General features: G+C 42.4%; 1 long non-coding RNA gene across 1 annotated transcript; it reads right to left on the bottom strand.

Annotated features, from left to right (window-relative positions):
- Positions 1 to 10143: 10143 nt before the first annotated feature.
- On the bottom strand, positions 10144 to 12421 carry LOC147178039 (uncharacterized). Its single transcript, XR_015094450.1, has 2 exons — positions 12361 to 12421; positions 10144 to 10468 (listed from the first exon to the last, which is right to left on the bottom strand). It is a non-coding gene; the product is annotated as an uncharacterized LOC147178039 (long non-coding RNA).
- Positions 12422 to 12822: the final 401 nt, after the last annotated feature.

Genomic DNA, 12822 nt, shown 5'->3' with positions numbered 1-12822 from the left:
GTTTTATCTATAATTCATTCAAATTACTGTGCCCATGCATTAATTAGTCTTTACTGATTCCCCCCAAGTCACAAATAAAACATTGCTAAAAGATTGGATTGATAGTGAATGCACAGGCAATATTTCAAGTTTCTAGTTTGTGCAATGTACTTCTTGGTTAATGACTTTATCTTGTCTTCTAGTTTGTACAATAATTTGGTAGGTTGTTTTGTTCATTTTTAACACAATAATGTTTGTATTGTATGTATAATATGTACTTTGTACATAATATTAATTATATTTATTATATATATATTAATATTGTCTATTTCCAGTATCCACTATTGCTGTTGAAACAATGCAAATGTCTCCAATCTGGTGCTAATAAAACTTCAAAAAACATTTTATATATATTTACATAACTGCCGTCTTTCTCCCAGTCTTCCTTTCATCTTCATCATAACAAAACTTACAGAAGCATAGCTTTTTCGCTGCCATGGAGGCGGCGATTAGTGACTTGTGTTTTGCAGACACCAGATGCAAAGCGAACTTTTGCCTTTGCATTATGTTTAGCTATGTTAGCAATCCAGCCGCAGCTCGTAAGTAGCGCAGGCTTACAAAATAGTGTGCAATAAGCATTGCCTAATACAAACAGCAAAGTGATGCTGGCGTACAATTTGGGCATTTCTGTCACACTGAGCTGTGCACATGTTACAGCCTGAATGAGGGGGAAATCAATGACCACTCTTGACACAGATGCGTCTTCTTCAGCGGCTCAAGCAAAAATCTTTATCTAATGAATATTCACAAAAAAGTACAAATATACTTGAACACAAATTTTGCAACATTGGTACAAAAATAATATTCTTCCAGTTACCATGGAATATAGTTGAGGCAATACAGCCTAAAATAATAAACAAAAACTTAAATATAGTGTTTTAAAGTACACTTCAAATACACATAAACAATACATAGACAGATTGTGCATCTAAAGTCTATTATTGCTTCCATAATTTTTTTTTTTATATGTTCATACAAAGTACTGTACTAATAATTCTTAACACAAATAAGCATTTTAACCGTTTGGCTATCTTTTAGTAGTCGCAACGTGCGACCATGTTCACGTGACCTTCATAATCGACATGCCCAACTGTAATGACCGCGTCTAACTGGCTTATCTAACAAGGGAATAATACATGACAATACAGCTTTCAAAACATTAGAAATCACACAAGTAGTTCAAAACGAACTTTCTAGTAACTCTTCTTTAATGCTAAGGCACAAAACATTTACTTTTATACCTGAATGAGGGAGAAATCAATGACCACTCTGCGGGAATAAGTATTGCGCCTAGAGCTCCGTCTTCCGTCCTTATCAAACATCACTAGTCGATCGCAAATAAACCTTTTCACAGAGGCTATACTAGCAGATCACAGATGACATGTTGTACAGTTGTATAAAAAAATTCTCAAATAATATTAATTATGTTAAACATTTTAAACCTCTTTTCAAATATGTTTTTAACACTCTCCATAAGTTCCTAATATGTCTGTTTACATTCACATTTGAATTTTGTCTATCACTGAATTATTAATTATTGCTTATTTATGACTAGAGTAGACATATAACAATAATCTACCACACACTCACCTGCAAAATTAGATGTCGTCCCGACATCACAACATTTACAATCTAACATTTAACATCTTCTAGTTGTCTCAACTGTTCTGATGATGTAATAAATGTGAAGTATATTATACTAGCTTCGGATGAATGAATAGATGTCTCACCGTCACAGTAACTAAAGTACAGTATTAGTACCCCTGCAAATAGTAAGGCTTGTACATCTGGAATTGCTTTCTCAAATTTGGCAATGGTTGACGTTCCCTAAATGGTAACGGCTGATACTGGTAGGGCAGTCTATTTATTTGTGCTACGGTATAGCATGTCGGAGTTCCAAGATGATCGTAAGTGAAGATTTTAGGAGGTCGTCTTTCTCTTCTCGGCAAGTCACGTCTTTGTACCCCCTCGTCTTCACCAGAATCTGAGTCTAGAGGCATTGGAACTCTATTGTCTGCTTCCTCCAGTGGTTCAACATCATACTGATTTTCCTTTTCCAACAGTACATCCCCCTGCTGCATCTCAGCCTCATTGGTGTTTGTGTTGGGTTCCTGTCCGGATTCATCCATGTTCAGTGCTGGTGTTGCTTGGTTACAGTTCATCTTCTTTGTCGGTCTCTTCCCACTTAATCTATGTTATGAGTCCTCTTCTTTTTTTGCTTGGATGCTTTTGGCTGGATTTCCAAAGGTAAGTGATCACATGGCAATAGCACATTTCTGTGCAATATTCTCGATCTTACTCTGCCCTGTTTAGGTTTGATTTTATAAACTGGGTTGTTTTCTCCAACCTGTCTGATCACAATGTAGATATCCTCTTACCAGTGATTGCGGAGCTTTTCCGTGCCTCCTCGAGGTGTCAAATTTCGAAAGAGGACACGATCACCAGGATACAAAACTGATGTCCTCACTTTGCTATCATAGTGTATTTTGCCTCTGATGACTTCTTCACATTCTCGCGTACAATGTCATTTGCTTCCTTCATTTCTCTTTTCCATTTCTTCATGTATGTTTTGTGGTCTACGTTTCCTGCCTCAGTTGTGAAGCAGAATAGAAGGTCGATATGTATTCTTGGTGATCTTCCGAACAACGGGTAGAAAGGAGAGAAACCTGTAACCTCACATCGTGTGCAGTTATAGGCATAGATCAGTTTATTCAAGGATTATTTCTATTTTGTCTTCTGTTTATCGGTGAGTGTTCTCAGCATTTGAAGTAGTGTCCGGTTAAAGCGTTTAACCTGTCCATTTCCTTGACTCAATGGGTGTGTGTGATGGTACTCCTTTTCCTTTGACTGTGAAACGTCTTGTGTTTGTCCTGTTTTGTGGCACATTATTGTCCTCTGTTGTCCCTTTCAGCAAGTCATAGAGTGGTCCCGCTATACGTGAGAAGTCCTGTATGTATTCTCGATAATAGCTTAACAAGCCCATGATCGCTCAAAGCTCTCCTACATTTTTTTGGTCTTTTGTCTTTCAAGGCTTTCACAGCAATGGTGTCTGCCAGGTCAATTTTGCTACCCCCAACCTGAGACAATTCTTCTTAGATAGCGGCTCTCACGTTTGAATAATTCCCATTTACTGGGTTTTAATTTGACTCCATATGTTCTCAACAACTGGAGCACTTTTCTGACATGAGTGACATGACTGTTGAATGATTGACTGTACACTAGCGCACCATCCAAGTAGGGGACGCAAATGTTGTCTCGCACTTCCTCCAGACACTCTTCCATACAGCGTTGAAAGGCTGCAGGTGCATTCATTAGCCCAAATGGGATTCTTATCCATTCGTAGAGGCCCCATGGAGTCACAAATGCCGTCAAAGGTCTGCTGGCTTCATCCATAAACCCTTGATGGTAGGCCTTTCCTTGGTCTAATAAGGAAAACCATGAGTTTCCACCAAGACTGTCAAGGATGTCCTGCACTCAAGGAATTGGTTGTCTTTTGTTAGAGTAGACTATATTAAGTATTGTACTCTTTGCGTGTTCAATTAACTGAATGGTGAGATTCTGTTGAAGGAGTTCCTTTGCAAAGGTTTTAATTACCAGAAGCTTCTGGTCCACATCAGACAGACCATCCAAGCGATCATCTGTTCAAATGTGGCTCCTTCCTCTTGGCTCACATCGTTATTTATTCACAAAGAGGGTTCATAAAAAGGTCAGCCCACAACACACCTGGTTACAACTAAATGAATACAAGAAAATCCCTCTCTCCTCCCTTCTGCAAGTTCAGCAAGTTCCCATAGCTATAAATCAGATTAGAGAGAAACAATCACACATCGGCCCGAGACAGATACCAGACCCATACACTCCCTTATTTTCTCAGGAGTGTGAGACACAAAAAAATGCTATTCATTTAGCCATACTGAGTTAACTAAATTATAAACGGCTAAAATATAATTTAAAACTGAAAAACAATGTTAATAACTTAACAATCCCTCATTTGAGCTCATAAGAGCTCAACACATTAAAACATTTTTTTTTCAATGGTTGTGTGGTAAAAATAATTATCCTTAAAACATCCCTTTAGCAGAAGAGGAGGTAATTTAGCAATCATATGACATTAAAAAACAATTTGATACATTTAAAAAAAAATTAATAAAATAAGCATAGCATATGTGAGGCTTAACATAAAATGTTGTTCATTGAAAAGTGTCGCAATGTATCGGCAGACAAATATGTGTTCTTTGAAGCCATCTTGTGATGAAGTTCTTTGAAGGTCTTTTTTTTTTTTTAATGAAAAGAGTGTCGCAATAGTTCGTCTCTTCTTTAAGAATTTGGGGTAGACTACCCAAATTCTTCGATTTGTCACCTGGGATTATTCTGCCCAAAATGTGACTGATCAAAGGAATGATTGCCCAAGAAAAGGCACTTGCTCTTGATCCGTTGACTGATGTCCTCAAACGGCAGCTCCGGAACCGGGCACGGATTCAGCTGACGTGGCTCCAGGTCGGAGGTGATAAGATTGATGCTCCAGTTGTGGAATTTCGTCTCTCCTTTCAACCTGAGAGCATCAGTTGATGAGATGGCCGAGCCTGGCACGTCTCCTTTCCAGTTGTGGAATTTCTCCTCATCAACCCCCTGGGGCCGTTCTCCTGAGTGCAGAAACTTTTCATTTTTAGTTTCTCATAAACTCACATAAATTTTATTTGGAGGAAAAAACCCTGATAGTTTTTGTTAGTTGGGATTAATAAATGTTATTTGATTAAGATCCGTAGGTCCTGTGCTGTTGGAACAGGAAAAGATCTATTTTTGTGACATTAAAATAGAGCCCAGCCCTTGATTGAGTTGAATGACATTCGCTCATTCATTAATATAAGACAGAGCTTGTAAATATTTATCTTTCAAATAGGTTTTGTTCAATAATAGGTAATTTTTTACCATGACTTAATTTGTTCTAAATTTGCATAACTGTGCCTTTCATATCTCTTATTCTCTTCCCAGAATCCCATGACCGGCCGAATCCTGGCATGCTGGGAAAAACTCACATATATTCATATTATCTATACTCTTTTGCAAACACTGGGCTCCAAACATTACATTTTTCAAATATGATTCTGAGATAAAAGATATAATATAATATAATTACCTTCATTCGGCGAATATGCATTATTGTCCTTGCTTGCTTCAGACTTACTTTGCGATCGATTTCCTCTGATAGATTTCTTCAATTGGAGTGTAGGCCGATACCCCACAACCTTTTTAATTTCGTTTTTAATTTTCTAACTCGTCTACATTGGTTAAATTCTTAAACATAAACTCCCTCATTTGACAAAGATCCACTGATTTTTTCAAACATGTCAAGATAAAGGGAGGACAAAATAGAGACCTCATGACTCAAAAGATGTCATAAATAACTCAACCCTCTAAATCAGGCTATGAGATAAACAAAAGAGCTACAAAACACTATAAAACTAAACATAAGCAGATACAACTTAAGACACTAATATATGATGACTTTGGGGCCATAAAAATAGAGGTAACCATATTACTCTAATTCTCCTAGAGTCCCGAAAATTATTTAAACTGCTAATCAACCTCACCTCTTTTACAGATTAGTGGGGCTGAGGATAAAATCTAATCTTTCACATATTAGCGGGGCTCATAAAAAACACAGCACACAAAATATTTCTGGGATTTATAAATCACAGTGCTGTTAAAAAAAAATCTAATTTAGCCATCAAACTCTTAGTTAGTCTTTTACTCGTTACTACTTATTCTATTCTATTATTTATTTTATACTATAGCTGCAGCTGGACGAAGTCCAAAAAAGTTCCTCATGGGGAAAATAAAAATATATCATATCATAACATATTAATAAAATTCCCATTGTACCAATTCAGAAACTGATTCTCCCAAAAATATAGGCAAAAATTTAGTAGGCTATAGATTGAAATAAATTTTCTCAATCCCTCATTTCAAATTTACATATGTCGTTTTCAATTTCCTGAAATATCTTGCTATAGATCACAGTTCCCCACTCAACACATTAAAAATGCCTTGCATATCACTATGTAGCATTTTACTGAATGGATCACATCTCATTCCGACCACCAACTTTCTTTGTCCAGACCCCCAGCAAAAGGCAGGACGGCAGCTGTTGTCAATGTTCAGTCCTGGCCAGCATGGCGGCTGTTGTGGCAGCAATGTTCAGAGCAGGCATTTAGATTTCCTCTGGATGCAAAACAGCCATAGGGGAGAAGTCACTAGAATGAGGCGTATACACAGTCACTGGGCATCGAGGAATTTGAACATCATGTTTTTCTTAGGCACAGGACGAGAAGACTGTTGCTCTGCGGCTTTTGACCTTTGATCTCTGCCACATCCATTCAGACGCAGTCTGCAATGTGGATCCGATGACACACAGTCTTTCTGAGAGCTCACCTGATCAAAAAAATGCACATTCATTGATACAATGCTTTAAAAATGCCAGACTGAGGATATGGGATCATAGCAAGACAGTTCACTCCCTGCTTTCTCAAAAATGTTTCGTAAAAAACACAGCCTCTTTATTCATTCCTCTTTTTTTTTCAATACCCCTTCAAATAGCTACTAGCCATACAACGTATCAGCAGCTGGGGCGCATCCCGCTCGCAGTTTGTAATCAGTGAAGGCCATCAAACCCTCATCTGCCTGGGAACTCAAACATCAGTTTCTGAAATGACACACTCAGAGAAAAAACAAATATTAAAAATCATTATCAACATGTCAATTTCAAAAACATTCATAACTCAACTATCTTACTTCCAGCCACAGCTATAAAGATGTAGGCATAATTATATCAACTCTCAAACAAAATGCCATTATTTTATCATTACTCTTTATTCATTTGTCCCGAAAAGGGAAAGTTAACAAATTAACCATCGTCATCAATCATTAAAGTGTAAAGATTTATTAGCTCAGTCAAATACTATTACTTATTTTATATTGTTTATCATTCCTCTCTTACCATTTTGACAAAAAAAGAGTCCCATTACGAAGACACACTATGCTCACAGCGCACAGCTCAGCCCCCACCTTTTTTTCTAACCTAGAAACGGGGGAAGGGGGGGGGGGGGGAGGAATCTTAACATTATAAATCGCAAAACCTATTTTATCATATTCCCATTAATAAAACAAACGCCACTATCACAACAGTATCATCTCACACAAAACAACACCAAACTTAGTTAAAATATTAAAGAAAAACAAACAAAATCCCCATATGCACACTTCTCACTTACAAACCCCCACCTTTTTTTTAGAAGCTAGGTCACACACTCAAATGCATACGCACACTCTTCAGTCATTATAAAAAAAATCAAATAAACGGTGTTATTCCTTCAATTCGTTGTCTACAAATCTTATAGCATTTAAACCGCAGCTTCGTACGGTAATTTCAATAAACGGGTTAACTTTAAACAAAGCACCCGTAAACAGCTCCAAAAATACTGGAGTCATTTTAGCATCAAATTCAGCCTTTTTCCATTACCAACAAAAACAAAAACAAAAGTCTGACATACCATTTTGTCCAGCGAAAGCTTTGTATACAATCGATCCATAGTTTTTTCATTGTTCATCGACGCTTTTATTTTTCGCTGAACCGGAAGCGCATTCAGGACAAACCATTCTGTATCCGGGTCGAAATCGCCTCCATTTTGTTTATAGTTTTTGATGTATACATTCGGTTTTAATACAGTGACGTCTCACTTTTAGCATTAATAGTTCAATATGTTAACACATATGGCCACACATAGACAGACATAAGAATTACGTGACCTCTCGTTTATACACAGCGGTTACCCAATCCCGCTGAGCTAAACTGTTCTCCATACATTGCAAAATTTCTGCAAGGCGCTCATTTTCAAAATAAAATGTCACGTACCATCGAATTTAACCGTAGAACAAAAGGTATTCATACGGAAATCCTGACCCCAAAACTACAAAAGTAGGAACGCCATAACTCCAAATAAAATCTTTCACGTAATCTCTCGATTGCAAATACAGTGATACAAAAATCCAATCATCGCTGTAATCAACCTGGACCCCTTTCTGTTCAATTTCAAACAGGCGCTTTTTCAAATAAAAGACATATTACGTGCAGAGAACTTTCACACCAAGAGCCATGAACAATTATGTTACTTGTCCTCAAATCCGGCCAAAACTGCTTAAAAAACAGAAGCGCGTACCATAATCTTCGCGATCCTTAGTAACCAAGGACTTGTTACGTCATCCGGCAAACCCTTTTATATATTATGGTCTAAGGATTCTTCATAGCGTTGACGAAAAACAAAACAAATCAAAAAATTAACCGCTATTTCTTCCTGTACAAAAAAGCTTCATCACTTCGAGTCTGCATTACGTCACCTTCAAATGCACCACTCCACGACGTGTTTAGTTCAATATCGTCGGAATTATCACAACTCACAATAGAACGACATCAAAACTACAACTCGTTCACACAGATCTCTTTTAAAATTTAGATAATTTGGAAGACGAAAAAACCAGCTGCAGCGGACCAGACAGACAAAACTTCTTCTACGTGGATAAAGATCTCCACTTACCGTACTTTATCTATTTAGGCCTAGAAGTTCCGCCCGTCCTTGAACGCCGCAGCTTGTTCCACGTCAGAATAACACCTTCCGTTTGGTTCAACGGAGGAGACCATTCGTTATAATTCAGCGTCGGCGGTCACCATTTGTTAGAGTAGACTATATTAAGTATTGTACTCTTTGCGTGTTCAATTAACTGAATGGTGAGATTCTGTTGAAGGAGTTCCTTTGCAAAGGTTTTAATTACCAGAAGCTTCTGGTCCACATCAGACAGACCATCCAAGCGATCATCTGTTCAAATGTGGCTCCTTCCTCTTGGCTCACATCGTTATTTATTCACAAAGAGGGTTCATAAAAAGGTCAGCCCACAACACACCTGGTTACAACTAAATGAATACAAGAAAATCCCTCTCTCCTCCCTTCTGCAAGTTCAGCAAGTTCCCATAGCTATAAATCAGATTAGAGAGAAACAATCACACATCGGCCCGTCTCCTTCGGAAGAGACAGATACCAGACCCATACACTCCCTTATTTTCTCAGGAGTGTGAGACACAAAAAAATGCTATTCATTTAGCCATACTGAGTTAACTAAATTATAAACGGCTAAAATATAATTTAAAACTGAAAAACAATGTTAATAACTTAACACTGTCAGGGTGTGTCTTCTTGTTTAGTGCTCTGTAATCAATACAAAGACGCAAGCTTCCATCTTTTTTTCTAACAGACAATTGGTGAGGCATAAGGCGAGTTAGATTTTGTCACCCAACCTTGTGCAATGAGGTTGTGCAGGTATTTTTTTATTTCTTTATATAGAGGCTTTGGTACTGACAGGTAAGTGCGTGCAACTGGGTCCATATCTTTCAACGAGATGTTCAACTTTAATCTCTCAATTTGTCCAATGTCATCATCTGATTTGGAAAAAGAGGAACGCTCTTCACAAAGCATTTTCTGCACCACTTCTCTCTCTGGTTTCGATGACTTAAGTCGATTGGTGGATCACATGAGCATTCAGTTACTTATTCAACCTCTGCGTTTACTTGACTCACCAAGACTGGGGGAAAGTTTTCCAAAATCGAAGTTGGATAAACAGCTTGGATATGCTGTACTGTGCCTACGAACAGTTCTTCCTAATAACTCAATGTTGTGATCAGTTGGATTTTGCACATCAAGAACAAAGTACGGTAGAACCCCTTTTCTGATTGTCACCAAAGTCTCACAAAATTCAAGCCCTTCAGCCCATTGTGGATTTATGTCCGGCTCAAACAGAAATGTTGTATTCTTTTTTTAATGGCCGTGTTTTCACTTTACAGTCAATCTTTTTTTTTTTTTTTTTTTCTTTTTTTTCAAGAGCTCAGTATTGTTCATTCGGAAATGTCATCATCATTGCTCTTTTTTTTTTTTTTTTTTTTTTTTTAAATATATATATATATATATATATATATACACATATATACATACATATATACATATATACATACATACATACATACATTTTTTTTTTTGTGTGTGTGGGTGAGTATGTGTGTGTGCGTGCGTGCGTGCGTGCGTGCGTGTGTTTGTTAGCTCACCAGAAAACCTATTAGAAAAAAAAAATCTCATACCGTTCACCTAAATCGAACACCAGGAGACCCGAGGGGACCGAAGAAAACCAAGGAAGGTGAAATCCAGCACCGACCAGACACCCCCCACCAGAACTCCTCCCCAGCCCAAGAAACATCCAGACCCCAACAAATCCAAAAAACATAAAATCAGGGAGGCCTCAAGAGACCAACGGAGAGACCGAGAAAAGGAAGGAAGGACAGACGAAGCCGCGTGAGATCCGAGACACCAGCCTCCACCGATTCAATAACCTGAGGAGGAAACAGATTGTGTCTGAGTTTCGGTAGATGCTGGTGTGGTGGATCTGGCATGCATGAAAATCTCCACCAAAGAGGGGAGCCGTCGACCCCCGCCGGAACAGAGCAAGCGCAACACCTCAGGGCCCCCCAGGCCGCGGCAGCGCCAAAGGACGACCCCCGGGCCCCACCAGGGCCACCGGCCGGAGAGCAAACCCAGGAGCAGGAGCGCCCCCCGCCCCAACACGGCCCGCGCCCCCGGCCCAACGCAGCAGGACGGGGCACTGCAGGCCCACCAGGCACCCCACCGGCCCCCAACCCCCGCCCCCCCCACAACCCCCCGCCCCCCATCCACCCCGCCACCCACCCCAACCCAGCCCCAGCCGCCCCCAATCCCCCAGACACCCCCCACCCCCAGCACCCCCCACCCCGCAACCCCCACCACCGCCCCGCCCCCCCCCCCAACAAAGCCGCCCCCCCCCCGACCCCACCCCGACCAACCGGCAGCCCCCCAACCCCCGACCCCCAGCCCCCGGGGACCACCCGCACCCAGGCACCGGCGCCGAAGAGGGGCCGGACAGCGGAGCGGAGAGGGCAGCCGCGCCCACCCCACCCCCCGCCGTGTGGAAGGACGGAACACCGGGGGCAGAAGGGGGAGATGGGGGCACCGGAGGGCGGCCGACACCCCCGAACCCCAGGCCCAGCGGGGGAAGGCCCCGGTCGTCACCCCAGCGTTCTTTGTGAAAATTAACCCCTGTTACTGAGTCCGCCAGCTCGCGGACTGGCGAACTCTACCCCTAAACCGTGAATGTGACCCCACCCAGTGTATATACAAGTGTGTGTGTGTGGTGCATTAAAATTAGGAGCAGGTGAACCGGAGCCGATGGAAATGATATTCCCACGCTCCGATCCACCCGCCACCCAAGCATGTTGCTGAGTGTATGTGGTGCATTAAAAAAAATAGATAGGGCGGGGGGGGGGGCGGGTGGCGACACGGACAGGGGACCGCAGCACTGCTCTATACTGCGGCCCCCAACCGATGGCACCCCCACAAGCCCCCCCCCCACCCACAAGTTGTGTGGTGTATTAAAATTGGAGGGGAGTTGTAGGGTGAAGACGGTGTTTCCACCCTACCCCACCCCCCAAAGTGTGTTATGTGCCCTATATGTCTATAAAAGTGTATTGTGCAAACCTAGTGTAGTGAGTTAAGAGGTGTGACCAGCGGGGCCCCCCCCAACCGGGCGGGGGCAGGAGGCGCACCGGCCCACCAAGCCCCCACCCACCCCACCAGGACCCCGGCGGGCATATGGGACCCGTCCGGCGGGGCGATAGGGCTCGCCCCCCGGATACTGGGTCCCGCCCGAGGTGTCAGGACGCCCACCTGAGCGGGGCGGGCACGACACCAAACCCCAGCCACCCCCGCCGGCCCCCATAGCACCGAGACCCGGGCCATGGATGGAGCCCCCGGCCCAGGGGAGGGGAAGGAAGGCGTACCGGGGAAGGGGAAGGGAGGAGGGAAGGGGACGACAAGAAGGGCAGGGGGCAGCGGCAGGGACGCAAGGAGAGGGGGAGAGGAGGAGGAAGGGCGACGAGGGAGAGGGGACAGGGAGGCGGAGGACGGGCGGGGAGAGGCGAGGAGGGAGAGGCAGCAAGGGGGAGGAAGGGGGAGGGGAGAGGGAACCACCGGGCACCCCGGCGGCCCACAGGCCCCGAACCGCGTCGCCGGGCCCAGAGCGACGGACCGCGCCGGAACGGCGCCGCCCCCGACACCAGGGAAAGCCCCGCAACGCAGCACCCCCCAAGAGACCCAGGGAACGGCCAAGACGCAGCCGCCACCCAGCAGCCAACAGAGGGGCAGACCCGCCCACTCCCCGCCAGGGGGGACAGCACCCACAGAATTAACCCACTGGCATGCCGTGAATCCGAATATCAACCCCTGGTGCCCATCGGAGGTGAATCCGCTCGATCCCGCTGGCAGCAGCCGGGTTCCTGACTATGGAAACACAACCATTAGTTACAAATTGCCTAATATAGAAACATCAATGCCAGTTATAACGCTGCTGTGGCTCTCGCTAACAGGCAGAATTAAAATCCAAGTTTAGGTTAAAAAATTCTATATACGTAGACCATGTTTCTTTAAATTTTGACATTTAGTTTTTATTTGAGGCAGATATTTTTTCCATTAAAATATGATTTATGAGGAGGTTAGACCATTGGTCGATATTCAAAGTTTGTTTATTTTTCCAGTTAACAAGAATTGTTTTTTTTGCGATAGTAAGGGCTACAAGTATAGATTGAAATTGTTTATGTGGTAAGTCAATTGTTGTTAAGTCACCTAGCAAACACAAGTTTGGAGAGAACGGTATCCT

The sequence above is a fragment of the Leptonotus elevatus genome, chromosome 3 (assembly GCF_054856555.1).
Source record: "Leptonotus elevatus isolate MCC_2025b chromosome 3, RoL_Lele_1.0, whole genome shotgun sequence".
Taxonomy (NCBI): Eukaryota; Metazoa; Chordata; class Actinopteri; order Syngnathiformes; family Syngnathidae; genus Leptonotus; species Leptonotus elevatus.
Note: the sequence above shows the minus strand (reverse complement) of the source record. Positions and strands in the feature narration are given on the sequence as shown.